General features: G+C 49.4%; 1 protein-coding gene across 6 annotated transcripts in view; it reads right to left on the minus strand.

The window, feature by feature from the left end:
- The window catches only part of LOC137528557 (ficolin-1-B-like), a 116,610-nt gene that overhangs the window by 74,797 nt on the left and 26,115 nt on the right, over positions 1-15,698 (minus strand). Inside the window, exon 1 of one of the 6 annotated variants that reach the window (XM_068249895.1) lies at positions 2,577-2,661. The exons of 4 other annotated variants lie outside the window; for them this stretch is intronic. The gene's annotated coding sequence lies outside the window, so the exon portion shown is untranslated. Of the gene's footprint in view, positions 1-2,576; positions 2,662-15,698 lie in introns of those variants that run through there. One more of the 6 variants, XM_068249894.1, reaches the window with a different exon arrangement.

Below are 15,698 nucleotides of genomic sequence, written 5' to 3' on the forward strand. Positions count from 1 at the left end.
GCCGGGCGGCCCGCCCACCTAATTAGCCCTGGGGAGATTACTGAATGCAATGAGAATTGGCAGCAGATTTCCCCACAAATGCAATCTTATTGGCAGCAGTCGATTTCCCCACAAATGCAATCTTATTGGCAGCAGTCGATTTCCCCACAAATGCAATCTTATTGGCAGCAGTCGATTTACCCACAAATGCAATCTTAATGGCAGAAGTCGATTTCCCCACAAATGCAATCTTATTGGCAGCAGATTTCTCCACAAATGCAATGACAATTGGCAGCAGATTTCCCCACACATGCTATCTTAATGGCAGCAGATTTCTCCACAAATACAATCTTAATGGCAGCAGATTTCTCCACAAATGCAATCTTATTGGCAGCAGATTTCCCCACAGATGCAATCTTATTGGCAGAAGTCGATTTCCCCACAAAAGCAATCTTATTGGAAGCAGATTTCTCCACAAATGCAATGACAATTGGCAGCAGATTTCCTCACACATGCAATCTTAATGGCAGCAGATTTCCCACAAATGCAATCTTATGCTGAATACACACGGCGCGTTTGTGCACTCGATTTCCCGCTCGATTCCCGTCGATTCGTACATTTCCAACATGTCCGATTTGGATTTCGATGGATCGTTAGGTCGATTTGGCATACTTTGCATGCGAATCGACCTAACGATCCATCGAAATCCAAATCGGACATGTTGGAAATAAACGAATCGACGGGAATCGAGCGGGAAATCGAGTGCGCAAACGCACCGTGTGTATTCAGCATAAATGGCAGCAGAAGTCGATTTCCCCACAAATGCAATCTTATTGGCAGCAGATTTATCCACAAGTGCAAAGAGAATTAATTGGCAGCAGATTTACCCACAAATGCAATCTTAATGGCAGCAGATTTCCCCACAAATGCAATCTTATTGGCAGCAGATTTTCACCACAAATGCAATCTTATTGGCAGGCTCAGCTCAGGCCGACAGGCAGCACAGCAATTCACTGACTCACCTGAGTCTCGAATCTGGGTCTGGGTGAAGGAGGGAGGATATAGGCAGTGGCTCTGCCTCTGGAGGAGGATATCAGCGGCGCCGGCACTCACACACTGCTGGGCCTGCCTGGCTCAGTCAGCCTGTCTGTCCTTCTACTCCGTCTCCTCTGGGCTCTGGCTGTGTGACCACCACAGCGGCGTCGGGCCGCGCGGCACTAGGAGGAGCGGGCTGCGGGCACTCACTGTGTGCTGTCTGCTGGCCTGGCAGCGCTGGCGCTTCTGACAGAGTCTCCCTCAGTCTCTCTGTCAACGGGTCGGGTCGGGCGGGCGAGCGGCCGTAGCAGTCTCACACATTGAGCTGTGTGGCTGCGCCTCATCATCGGCTCCTCCCCCGGCTGCCTGTTTCCTGATTGGGCTGCGCCGACGCCTACGTGTGACGTCAGGCACACAGTGTGTGTTGCTGGGCAGTGGGGAGATCCGATGGTAGGACTTCTTTTGCGCCACCCGCCCAGGCGTGGCCCTGGAGAGGTTAGTGTGGGGGGTGGGGGAGGTCAGTGTGGGTGCTGGTGGGAGGGAAAGGTCAGTGTGGGTGATGGAGAGGTTAATGTGGGTGGAAGAAGAGGTTAGTGTGTGTGTGTGTGTGTGTGTGTGTGAGGTTACTGTGGGTTCTGGGGGGGGGGGGGGGGGGGTGATGGGTCAGTGTAGGTGATTGGTGGAGGGAGAGGTCAGTGTGGGTGTGGGCAGGGCCGGATTTAAGCCAAGGCCACCTAGGCCATGGCCTAGGACACCACACGAGCAAGGGCACCAAAGCAGCAGGCTAAACCGGTGCAGCATGTGCAAGCTTGCAAATGCTGCAATGCAGGGAGATCAGGCGAGCGCCTGACCGGGGTACTCTGCTGCTAGCCGCCTGTGCACATTTACATTGTGGCTGGCAGCTATGGACATGGGCAGCATTTAAGACGTAAAGGAAGAGGAAGCTTCTGCAATGGAGAAATGAGTGACACTGATGGCTGCTGCGGTGTGAAGGTGAGCTGGCTACCTATACTGAAAGGGGGGGGGAGAGGGATTAAGGGAGTCATCTGACTACCTATACTGGAGGGAAAGGGGAAGTGTCATCTGGCTACCTATACTGAAGGGGGGCGGCTGGTGACAGTGGCCTTGGGCGGTAAAGAGTACAAATCGGGCCCTGGGTGTGGGGGTGGATAAGGGAGAAGTTACTGTGGGTTCTGGGGTGGGTCAGTGTTGGTGATTGGTGGAGGGAGAGGTCAATATGTGTGTGTGTGTGGGGGGGGGATGAGGGAGAAGTTACTGTGGTTTCTGGGGGGGGGGGGGTTGAGGGATCAGCGTGGGTTGACTGGTGGAAGGAGAGGTCAGTGTGTGTATTTGGGGGGGGGGGGGGAGGGGGGTCAGTGTGGGTGGGTGGGTGAGGCAGAAGTTACAGTGGGTGCTGGGGGGGGGGGGGAGGGGTCAGTGTAGGTGTGTGGATGAAGGAGAGGTTACTGTGTGTGTGTGTGCGGGGGGGGGGGGGGGGGGGGTCAGTGAGGGTGATGGGAGAGATCAGTGTGGGTGCCGCTTTGGGGGATGCACATTCTCACCTGCTCCCAAATTCCTGTCAGGGCTGCCTCTCCAAAGTGTCCTAGATTAGGGGGCGGAGCTTCTTGCATCCACCTTTGTTGTACGGTATGTAAAAAAAGGCAAGGGGGGGGGGGGGAAGATGTGCCAGAGCCCCTCCCCTCTGCACGTGAGGAGCCGCATCTGAAGCTCCAGTGTCACGTGACAGCCTCTGTGCTTCTTCAATCACACTACACTGCTCATAGCTCCCCATTGCCGCCCCCTGGAGGCCCCAAATAACATTACACGTGTCTGCCAGCGACCCCTTGTCCACCCCCAGCAGCGATCTCCCCTCTCTCTGCCTCCTCCCACCCCCGCAATCTGCCCCCGAACAGCTGTCTCCCCGCCGCTAGCGCTGTGACCGCCAGGGGGCGCCCATGGATCGGGGGGGATTTCCACATGAAAGCGGCGGCATTCCTCTGGGATTCCTGTTCGGGTCTTCGGGGGGAGTCCGGAGATGGAGATATGCGGGTGGTCCCGGGTTTGGGGGTCGCCGATCGCCTGAAAACCCCGCGAAGAGGTGGGAGAAGAAGCACAAGTGTGGCTCAGGGGCTGTGACTGTTCTCAACGTGGTCCACTCTGTGGCTTTATAAGGAAGCTCCGGTGCGGGAGCGAGGCATTCGTCTAGAGACCTCCGAGCCGAGCGGGGCTCCTCTGCCGCTGATCGCAGCTCTGATCACGCAAACCGAAGGAAGGAATGTTTTAGTAATCATTAATTTTTTATTATTTAAACAACAATCATAGTCACATAAGGATTTCAATAGAGCAATTATGGTAATGAAAGCGCTATATATATATATATATATATATATATATATATATCAGAGAAAAAGTAATGTAAACAGATATACCAAATGATATCAGAAATGATGGCTATATATACTTGTCAAATAGCTAACAAAAGATCATAGTGTCATATATATGTATTTTTTGTTTTATTGAAAAGATAAGCAAAGTCCATATATACAAAAAAGCCAACAAACCTCACTCAGGAAGCATTACATCAGTGTGAATTATTAAAAGACTTGAATATAATCAAATCCCTAGTACAGAATACATCATCAATTACATGCAAATAGTCGTGACATGCTGTAAATTGTCTTTCCAGATGAAAGCTTGACTGATCAGTTACAGCTGTTTTTTTCCCCCACCTGATGACCTCACAATACTCAGCTGGGTATAGAGGATGCTGGGATTACCTGATGACCTCACAATACTCAGCTGGGTATAGAGGACGCTGGGATTACCTGATGACCTCACAATACTCAGCTGGGTATAGAGAATGCTGGGATTACCTGATGACCTCACAATACTCAGCTGGGTACAAATAGAGGATGCTGGGATTACCTGATGACCTCACAATACTCAGATGGGTATAGAGAATGCTGGGATTACCTGATGACCTCACAATACTCAGCTGGGTATAGAGGATGCTGGGATTACCTGATGACCTCACAATACTCAGCTGGGTATAGAGGATGCTGGGATTACCTGATGACCTCACAATACTCAGCTGGGTATAGAGGATGCTGGGATTACCTGATGACCTCACAATACTCAGCTGGGTATAGAGGATGCTGGGATTACCTGATGACCTCACAATACTCAGCTGGGTATAGAGGATGCTGGGATTACCTGATGACCTCACAATACTCAGATGGGTATAGAGGATGCTGGGATTACCTGATGACCTCACAATACTCAGATGGTTATACATAGAGGATGCATATAGGAGGAATAAGTATATGGAATAGAGAACATACAGGCTAGACGCACACTTAGCAGAAATGCTAACGTTGCAGAACAAACGCTACGTTTTTGTCGCTAATGGAAGTCGATGGGCCACAGGAAAAAATGCACATAAAAACGCATATGCGTTTTCAAACATGCGTTTTTAAAATGCAGGTTTTGTTGCATAATATTCAAAAACGCACATAATGAAAGTCAATGGGAACGCAATGGTATGCAATTTTTATGTTTGCGTTTTACATGCGTTTTTATATGTGTTTTTATATGTGTTTTTATTTTAAAAAAATGTTTTCTGATGTATTTCCGCTTCCTGTTGTCTTCCTATGGTTTAGCATAAACGCAATTGAAAAGCGCATACAAAACGCATATGGGTTTTGTATATGCATAGAACGCACACAAACGCTTGAAAAACGCATCTGCAAGGGAAAACCGCAAACGTACTAAAAACACAAAAAAAAACCTCACACATGACAGAAAACGCAACCTTTCACGCAGGGCTGTGGAGTCGAGGAGTCGGAGTCGGGGCAATTTTGGGCACCCGGAGTTGGAGTCGGAGTTTCAGAAACTGAGGAGTCTGGAGTCGGAGTCGCATGATTTTTGTACAAAAATCCACAGCCCTGTTAACCTCCCTGACGGTATATTAAAAACTGCCAGGGGGCAGCGCTGCCGGTTTTTTGCTTTTTTAAAAAAAATTATGTAGCGAGCCTAGGGCTCACGTCGTATATGCCAGTAGTCACGTGGAGCACCAATGCGGAAATACAGCAAGGACGCTCTAGGGACAGTGCGACGGGTAAAGTACAGGCACTGGGGGCACATAATACATTTTGAGGAACAGCGGCCAGGGTTTACGTCGTGTCTAAGATTCGTGGTTATCGCACGCCGTGATTATCGTACCTGACAACCACATTGGCCCAAAATTTCCCAACATATCAGATCGATACATTCAACCAATTTCCACCAAGTTTTTTTTTCTGGATTCGAGAATATCAAACAGTTGATAGTCTGTCAAGTCAACAGATGTATGGCCACTTTAATTCCCCAAGGCTCATTCCTCCCTCCCCCCACACTTATGTCCTTCCTTTCGCCAAAATCTCTACTAATACCTCAAACAAGCCCCTCTTCCATCTCGGATGTCCCCTCCCCCTTTACCAGACCACCCTCTCCCTCAGTCAGGTAACATCTTTACTGACCTCCCTCCTGGCACCATGTTCCCTGCCTAGCTAATGCTAATTTCCAGTACCCCTCCTTCCATCACTTTTATTCACTCCCCTCCTCCCACCCAACATTCATGCCTTGCTTACCGTATATACTCGCAAGCAAGCCGAATTTTTGACCCCCCCCAAAAGTGGGCCAAAAGTCGGGGGGGTCGGCTTGCTTGCGAGTCTCGTTGGTGGAAGGCCGCCTCCCCCCCACCCCATGTCCGCCGCTGATATTAGCTTACTGTGCGGCTTCCTCTATTCCCCTCTCCGTCTCCCGGGCATGTAAATAGTTCACAGCAGCTCGCTCCATGGCGGCTGCTGTGTGATGACAGGAAGCTGGAGGATACACATCGCCGTTACAGGAAACCGCTCTGCCTCCAGCTTCCTGTCATCACACAGCAGCCGCCTTATATGCGGGTCGGCTTGCTTGCGAGTATATACGGTACTTGCTTTTTATTGGTAGTCAGTGTAGTGCATCTCTGCCTGCCCACGACCCACTTTACTATAGTATAAAACCCTACAGGCCACATCCATACTCAGTACTGACAGGTGGAAAAGTCATTATGATTCGATCATAGTAAAAGAATCTGTCAGTAACAATTGATGTATGTATGGCCAGCTTTAGGCCCCGTTCACACTGCACGCGTTTCCAGCCGCGTTTTGGAAACGCGTGCAGGTGGCCGACACGCACGACATCAGACATTGCATAGAGTGCAATGTCTGATGTTCACACTGCATGCGTTCCGGACCTGTGCGGTCCGGGAACGCATGCTGCACGCATTTTTTGTAAAAACGCGTGGCTGTCCCATTCACTTTTCAGTGATGGGATCAGCCACGCAACGCATACGAACGCGGATGGCGTGCGTTCGTACGCGTTGCGGTCCGCGTTCTGCAGTCTGAACGGGGCCTTAGGTTATGGTTTCTAATAAAAAGAATACAAAGAGAAGGCAAAGCAGGTGTTTTTGGTGCATGGCGCTCAGCACTGGTTACCCAAACCAGGAGCCCCATAGCAGCAATAATAAGCTGCGCGGGGCACGTAAGGGTAATTCGGAGCTCAGGTGATCGGCCTACACCAAATTACACCTCCTTCCGAGTTACAATGACTCAGAGGGGGAATAGTATTTAACCTGCCTGGTGTTCTGATGAACATTTTTTTGTGCATATTTTTATTTTGATCATGTAGCTAGCCTAGCGCTAGCGACATGATTCCCCCCTCCCTGCTTCCTCCCTTCCACCCCTCTGTCCACTGCCGGCGCAAAGACCCGTCCGGAAATCCCGTTCTGAACGGGATTTCCTTCAGGGCTTCCCCGTCGCCATGGCGATGAACGAAGTGATGTCATCGACGCCGTGACGTCACAGGGAGTCTCGATCCACCCCTCAGCACTGATTGGCCAGGCAGCGCACAGGGTCTCGGGGGGGGCCTGTATTGCGGCGGATCGGCCGCGAGCGGGTAGGACACGCAGTGTTTTTTAAAAAAAAATTATTCAAATCGGCCCAGCGGGGCCTGAGCGGTAAGCTCCGGCGTCTCTGGACGTCCAGAACGCTAGGGAGCACCACCAGGGAGTTTAGTGGCAACAGGAAGAGCCGTCATGCGCTCCCGGTGCCCAACTCACCCGCAGCGTACAAATACTAAGGGCTCAGATACACTATACGCGCTTTTCTGAGCACTTTTAGCTTTTTTAAAAATGCTCCCATTGATTTACATTAAAATCATGGTAAAATTGCAATCGCGGTAAAATCACTCAGAAATGCGCATATCAGGGGCGTAACTAGAAGTCCCCGGGCCCCCCTGCAAGAATTTGAGCGGGCCCCCCCACCCCCACCCTGGGGCTCGCTCATGGCAGTTTTGGGGGGGCAGGAGGGGGAATAGTATTTAACCTGCCTGGTGTTCTGATGAACGTTTTTGGTGCATATTTTTATTTTGATCATGTAGCTAGCCTAGCGCTAGCGACATAATTCCCCCCTCCCTGCTTCCTCCCTTCCAACCCTCTGTTCGCCGCCTTCCCCGTCGCCATGGTGATGCATGAGGGGAAAGCTTTGCACAACAGCAGGGAGGGAGGACAGCTTCCCCCCCCCCCCCTTCCCTCAGGCTCTCCCCTCTGCACTCCCCTCCTGCAACTAAGTGTCAGCAGCGGCGGCAGCAGCAGCTATAATTACCTCCATTCACCACCGGAGGTCTCCAATCTGCAAGGGCTTCACATTACTTCCTGTTGCCCTTGCAGATCAGTGAATGGAGGTAATTATAGCTGCTGCCGCCGCCGCTGCTGACACTTGCAGGAGGGGGAGCGCAGAGGGGAGAGCCCGAGGTGAGGGAGGGGGGACTGTCTCCCCTCCCCGCTGATGTGCAAAGCTCTCCCCTCATGCTGCGACCCCTCCTGCCCCCCAAAACCGCCATGAGCGCCCCCCCCCCGCGGGGGCAGGGGCTGCTTCCCCTATTGTTACGTGTGTCTGAGCCCTTATGCAGAGAAGGGGGGAAACTGTGAGAGAAGCTGAAAGAGAGGGTGAGGGTGTTCTCACAGCAGCATTGTGATTTTTTTTTTTAAATCGCAAACACGCTGCATGAAGCATTTTCATTCAAAAATCGCTCTGAAATCGGTTCACAAAATCGCACTCGCAAATTGCTAGCGATTGCTATTGCGATTTTGGCATTGCACTAGCCCAGAGAGAGGAGGAGTGGAGAGAGACTGAGAATAGCCTGAGATGGAACAGAGAGCTTATGGGCTTGATTCACAAAAGAGTGCTGTTAGCACGGCCATTTTCACGCAAAATCGTAATAGTTTGCCTGCAGAAACAATAACGATTTCGCACGAAAATTCGCGTTCGCAAGCGAAAATTCACGCGAAGACGGCCATGCTAACAGTTAGCACTCTTTTGTGAATCAAGCCTTATCTGTATTGCAGTCCCACATCAGACAGAGACTACTTGCCTGTAATCGGACTCCTGTCACTGCCAGTCTCACACGCAAGTCAGAAAGCAGCCCTCCTGGAGTCTAGGGACTGTCAAAAACGTTTCAACTTGTTTAACACCTTATCCACACATGCAGTCATTATAACAATGGGGAGAGACCAGACAGATTTTTGACCATGGACCCTCCAGACAAGCTCTGCAACATGCTGTGTATATTTACCAGCTTGCCTGCTCTCTAATTGCACTTTTATCAGCTAGTCTCTATGGTGGGTACACACAAGCTACAAATGTAGCTGGTCGCTAGCACATGGGAGCGTGTGCACGACAGATCGGTGACACCTCGTCGCCAGGTCCCTCCGCATACACACGGCGGAAGAGGGATAAGTGATGCGACGAAAGCTGTAGCCGCCATCCCCCCCCCCTCTGGAAGCTCCGTGTATTGCCTATGGGTTGCTGTCGCTAGTCCGCATACACACGCAGACTAGCGACAGTTGCGGCGACAGCTCTGAGCAGCGACGGTTCGGGGCGCGCAAGCCATACACATGGGCGACCTGTCGCCGCAACACGCGCGTGCCACGTGGTTGCGGCGACAGTTGTAGCCCGTGTGTATGTTGTTTCACATTGCCTTACAACAACAAACCTGAATACACCAGGCATTGGACCGGCCCTAAATGACTGAATGAAAGGTGGCCTGGGGGGGGCAAACCCCCCTGGCCAGTCCTCGCCTGGACAGTTGGGAGCTATGCTATTCTCCATCTATTTTAAACTTCAAATCCATGGTGAATCTATCATTCTGAGTGAAGGCGGATATGGTGTGGCAAGAGGGAGGCCAGCAGGAGGGATGCCAGCTGCAGGCCCATAGAAGCTATACAGTGGAGGAAATAATTATTTGACCCCTCACTGATTTTGTAAGTTTGTCCAATGACAAAGAAATGAAAAGTCTCAGAACAGTATCATTTCAATGGTGGGTTTATTTTAACAGTGGCAGATAGCACATCAAAAGGAAAATCGAAAAAATAACCTTAAATAAAAGATAGCAACAGATTTGCATTTCATTGAGTGAAATAAGTTTTTGAACCCCTACCAACCATTAAGAGTTCTGGCTCCCACAGAGTGGTTAGACACTTCTACTCAATTTGTCACCCTCATTAAGGACACCTGTCTTAACTAGTCACCTGTATAAAAGACACCTGTCCACAGAATCAATCAATCAAGCAGACTTCAAACTCTCCAACATGGGAAAGACCAAAAAGCTGTCCAAGGATGTCAGAGACAAAATTGTAGACCTGCACATGGCTTTAATGGGCTACAAAACCATTAGCAAGAAGCTGGGAGAGACGGTGACTACTGTTGGTGCGATTGTTCGAAAATGGAAGGAGCACAAATGACCATCAATCGACCACGCTCTGGGGCTCCACGCAAGATCTCACCTCGTGGGGTGTCAATGGTTCTGAGAAAGGTGAAAAAGCATCCTAGAACTACACGGGAGGAGTTAGTGAATGACCTCAAATTAGCAGGGACCACAGTCACCAAGAAAACCATTGGAAACACATTACACCGCAATGGATTAAAATCCTGCAGGGCTCGCAAGGTCCCCCTGCTCAAGAAGTCACATGTGCAGGCCCGTCTGAAGTTTGTCAATGAACACCTGAATGATTCTGTGAGTGACTGGGAGAAGGTGCTGTGGTCTGATGAGACCAAAATAGAGCTCTTTGGCATTAACTCAACTTGCTGTGTTTGGAGGAAGAAAAATGCTGCCTATGACCCCCAAAACACCGTCCCCACCGTCAAGCATGGGGGTGGAAACATTTTGCTTTGGGGGTGTTTTTCTGCCAAGGGCACAGGACAACTTAATCGCATTAACGGGAAAATGGACGGAGCCATGTATCGTGAAATCCTGAACGACAACCTCCTTCCCTCAGCCAGGAAACTGAAAATGGGTCGTGGATGGGTGTTCCAGCATGACAATGACCCAAAACATACAGCAAAGGCAACAAAGGAGTGGCTCAAGAAGAAGCACATTAAGGTCATGGAGTGGTCTAGTCAGTCTCCGGACCTTAATCCAATAGAAAACCTATGGAGGGAGCTCAAGCTCAGAGTTGCACAGAGACAGCCTCGAAACCTTAGGGATTTAGAGATGATCTGCAAAGAGGAGTGGACCAACATTCCTCCTAAAATGTGTGCAAACTTGGTCATCAATTACAAGAAACGTTTGACCTCTGTGCTTGCAACCAAGGGTTTTTCCACTAAGTATTAAGTCTTTTATTGTTAGAGGGTTCAAAAACTTATTTCCCTTAATGAAATGCAAATCAGTTGCTATCTTTTATTTAAGGTTATTTTTTCGATTTTCCTTTTGATGTGCTATCTGCCACTGTTAAAATAAACCTATCATTGAAATGATACTGTTCTAAGACTTTTCATTTCTTTGTCATTGGACAAACTTACAAAATCAGTGAGGGGTCAAATAATTATTTCCTCCACTGTATATAGACTCTGTAATTAAAGTCTATGGATTTCTGGTAAACGTATCTATGATCTTAGTGGTGTTTTTGGTGGAGGATCTCAAGAGTCAGTGCTGAAGTACTTGACTACTGCAGTCAAACAGATCAGAAGGGCTGCCAGGCAACTGGTATTTTAAAAAATAATAATATGGCAGCCTCCATAGTCTTCTCACTTCAGTTGTCCTTTTAAAGGGAAGGTTCATGCAGGAGTAAAAAAAAAAATATAAAAATCCTAATTCACTTACCTGGGGCTTCCTCCAGCCCGTGGTAGGCAGGACGGGCCCTCGCCGCGGCTCCGCAGGCTCCCAGTCTTCTCCGGTGGCGCACCCAACCTGGCCTTGCCCGGTTGCCAGGTCGGGCTCTTCTGCGCTCCAAAATGCGCCTCACGGGAGCGTGCTGACGTCATCGGACGTCCTCCAGGCTGTACTGAGCAGGTGCAGAACTACTGCGCCTGTGCAGTACAGCCCGGAGGACGTCCGATGAGATCAGCGCGCACCAGTGACACGCATGTTGGAGCGCAGAAGAGCCCGACCTGGCAGCCGGGCCTGCCCAGGTTGGGTGCGCGGCCGAAGACCGGGAGCCTGCGGAGCCGCGACGAGGGCACGTCCTGCCTGCCACGGGCTGGAGGAAGCCCTAGGTAAGTGGATTTGTATTTTTTTTTTTTTTTTTTTTTAGCTCCTGCGTGAACCTTCCCTTTAAGCTTTGCATGATTTATTCCTAAATTATTAGTGACCCTGTAGCGCTACAGATATGAAGAATGCCATATTTATTTACGTTAAAAGGGTTGGTTGGTTCACACTTGCTTAAAAAAACATACCCTGGAATAGACCCTCTTGGGTAGATATTGAAGAGTCTATCATGAATCCAATTAAAATCTCCAACCTTCTCTGGATCACCCCCGCATCCAGATGTAAAGTGGCCAACCCCATAATTAAGCACTCTTTATCGATATGGGATAGTTGCAAGTACTCCGGAAACCTTATGTCCTCCCATAGACCACTGGCCTCTATCATGGGTAATCCCTCCTTCCCTGCAGCACTAGAGTCCCCGGCTAGTTTTCACTGGTGGGTTAACTCACACCTCACAAAGGTATACGATCTATCTACAGACAACGGAATGAAATCCCTTACCGCCCTTCTGGAACATAAACAGCTTCCCCCCTCCGAGACCTTTCGTTACCTACAGATCGCTCATTTTATTAAGGCTCATCTTTCATACACTGACTCCCCATTGACTAGAACACCATTCGAGCACAGTTGTGCCTCTGACCCGCTTTCCCCAGGAACACTATCAATTATCTATAAGGAAATTTCCCATGAGCAGTCCAAACATAAACCTAAATATATAATTGACTGGGAAAAAGACTTGGGTATCACTATAGGAACTGAGGACCTCTCCGATATCTGGGCCAACATCCCTAAAGTCTCCATAAATGCTGATCTAGTGGAAGTTAATTATAAATTGCTCCTTCGCTGGTATCTAGTTCCCGCCCGCTTGGCCAAGTTTAATAAGGACCGCTCACCGAATTGTTTTAGACAGAGGATGTAGCTCTCCAGGCACCCATGACCATATTTGGTGGAAATGCTCTAAAGTTCGGAGACTTTGGCTGAGAGTGTGCACATGGGCCTCTTCCTTAGTCAACGAGCCCATACCTAGGAATCCTACTCACACATTATTAGGTCTTCCCTACTCCAACTTCACTAAGCCACAAAACAAACTAGTTAGCTATATATTCACCGCTACAAAACTCACAATAGCAGCTGCATGGAATTCAAGGGCTCTCTCCTTTGATTTGGTGAAAAATCGGTTGACCCGGGTCCTTTTTTTGAGAAATTATGGGCCAGACTGATGGACGATATGGCTAATTTCAACAAAATATGGTCGCCCGCTATCGAATACTTCCTAGGCTCAAACGGTAGTGCCCGGATTAACAATCTCTAAATGCCCTACACAACCTTTATAATGCCCTGGCTCCAACTGCCTCAGTAGGCCCCAGCACTTCGGGCCTTCCTCGTCCCATACCTACTCTCTTCCCTTCTACTTCTTTCCTTTCTTCCTTCTCCTGTTCTTCTTGATTACTTTTATATGTCCACCATTTTGGTAACACATGTAAGTTATATTGCCTGAATATAAGGGACCTGAATATAAGGTGCATTTTAGATGCAAATAACTCCTACCTCCGCTGGGAGATAGGATACACTGGCTTAACCTTCCCAGCGTTCAATTTCCCCAGGATTTCTGTGCAAACAGTGATAAAATTTATTTTTAAAACTTTTTTTTTCCTGTAACTTGCCAAAATGTGTCAAGCAAGGGTCTAGTATACAGTGCAGGAGAGTATTGATGTGTATGCATGTTTATACTGTTCACAGCATGTTTTTTTGAACGGACATTTCTGTCTATACCGCTAGGGAGGTTAAGTCAATAATCCTATAAAATAGGCTCTTGCTCAGCCACATTTTTTAATTAATGTATAGGCAAGGGATATTTTTACTGTACTTATACTTACAACAGTTGTTTCCCCCGTGTAGTACCGTTGGTGTTGCAACGTTCTTGTTTATTGGTTTTACCACTTGCACCAGTAACTATCCATTTTGTGTTTGCAACATGTTAGATAACATATCTGTTATGTGTGATTTTTGTCCACTTTTGTTTGCAACAACAGTTTTCGTTATGTTTAAACTTATGTTCTGCTTATGTACTTCCTGTATGCTTCTTATTTTACAAAACCTAATAAAAACGATTGAAACCAAAAAACGTACCCATTCGGAACATTTTTTTTAAGCTCCGCTTGGCGCAGGGCAAGGATCCTAATGGTAAAAACAGGATAGATAGATAGCCAGGGATAGGTGTAGCCAGTAATAGGTGGCTGCAGCATAGGTAGCCAGTAGTAGGTGGCCGCAGCATAGATAGCCAGGGATAGGTGTAGCCAGTAATAGGTGGCCACAGCATAGGTAGCCAGGGATAGATGTAGCCCGTAGTAGGTGGCCGCAGCATAGGTAGCTAGGGATAGGTGTAGTCAGTAGTATGTGGCTGCAGCATAGGTAGCCAGGGATAGGTGTAGCCAGTAGTAGGTGGCCGCAGCATAGGTAGCCAGGGATAGGTGTAGCCAGTAGTATGTGGCTGCAGCATAGGTAGCCAGAGATAGGTGTAGCCAGTAGTAGGTGGCCGCAGCATAGGTAGCTAGAGATAAATGTAGCCAGTAGTAGGTGGCCGCAGCATAGGTAGCTAGAGATAAATGTAGCCAGTAGTAGGTGGCCGCAGCATAGGTAGCTAGAGATAGATGTAGCCAGTAGTAGGTGGTCGCAGCATAGATAGCCAAGGATAGATGTAGCCAGTAGTAGGTGGTCGCAGCATAGGTAGCCAGGGATAGGTGAAGCCAGTAATAGATGGCCGCAGCATAGGTAGCCAGGGATAGGTGTAGCCAGTAGTAGGTGGCCGCAGCATAGGTAGCTAGAGATAGATGTAGCCAGTAGTAGGTGGCTGCAGTATAGGTAGCCAGGGATAGGTGTAGCCAGTAATAGGTGGCCGCAGCATAGGTAGCCAGGGATAGGTGTAGCCAGTAGTAGGTGGCCGCAGCATAGGTAGCTAGAGATAGATGTAGCCAGTAGTAGGTGGCCGCAGCATAGATAGCCAGGGATAGGTGTAGCCAGTAATAGGTGGCCGTAGCATAGGTAGCCAGGGATAGGTGTAGCCAGTAGTAGGTGGTCGCAGCATAGGTAGCCAGGGATAGGTGTAGCCAGTAATAGGTGGCCGTAGCATAGGTAGCCAGGGATAGGTATAGCCAGTAGTAGGTGGCCGCAGCATAAATAGCCAGGGATAGGTGTAGCCAGTAATAGGTAGCCGCAGCATAGGTAGCCAGGAATAGGTGTAGCCAGGAATAGGTGGCCGTAGCATAGGTAGCCAGTAGTAGGTGGCCGCAGCATAGATAGCCAGGGATAGGTGTAGCCAGTAATAGGTGGCCGCAGCATAGATAGCCAGGGATAGGTGTAGCCAGTAATAGGTAGCCGCAGCATAGGTAGCTAGGGATAGGTGTAACCAGTAGTATGTGGCTGCAGCATAGGTATCCAGGGATAGGTGTAGCCATTAAGTGGCCGCAGCATAAGGTAGCCATGGATAGGTGTAGCCAGTAGGGGGCCGCAGCATAGGTAGCCAGGATAGGTGCCCGCAGTATAGAGAGCTGGGGGGTCGCAGCGGCGGGGGTACAAATACTCACTTGTGGGTCCTGCACACATGTACTGGTTTCATTCTTCCTCCTGTTCTTGCGTTTTCTCTCCTTGTAACAGCGCCCAGGAAAATGGGACCCAAGAACAGGAAGAAAAAGCCAGTACACGTGTGCAGGACCCGGCCGGCAAGTGAGCATTATGTGCCCGTTTGTTTATGTGCCCGCCACTACGTCGCATCCCCACTACGTCGCCCCACCCCCAAAACAACGGTAAACCATGATTGTGCAGGATATGATTACCATGCACAATCAAACCGTCATACCAGTATACTGCGGCAACCATACAATGAAAGCCTATCTTACTAGGCTAGCTGCTGTGTCCGCTTCGCCCATTTCGTAATACCAGGGGCGCCATCACAAATTTTGGGGCCCCTCACACATCATCAGGCCTGGGCCCCCCCTCCCTGGGCCACCCACTGGTTGTTGTGCCTGCCCACTAGCCACCCCACCCCCGTGTTCGTGCGAGAAGTGCACTGTTGCTAAAAATGTGTATGGCTCCGACACTGAAGAAATCGGCATGCACAGCGT

Source organism: Hyperolius riggenbachi, chromosome 8 (assembly GCF_040937935.1).
Source record: "Hyperolius riggenbachi isolate aHypRig1 chromosome 8, aHypRig1.pri, whole genome shotgun sequence".
NCBI lineage: Eukaryota > Metazoa > Chordata > Amphibia > Anura > Hyperoliidae > Hyperolius > Hyperolius riggenbachi.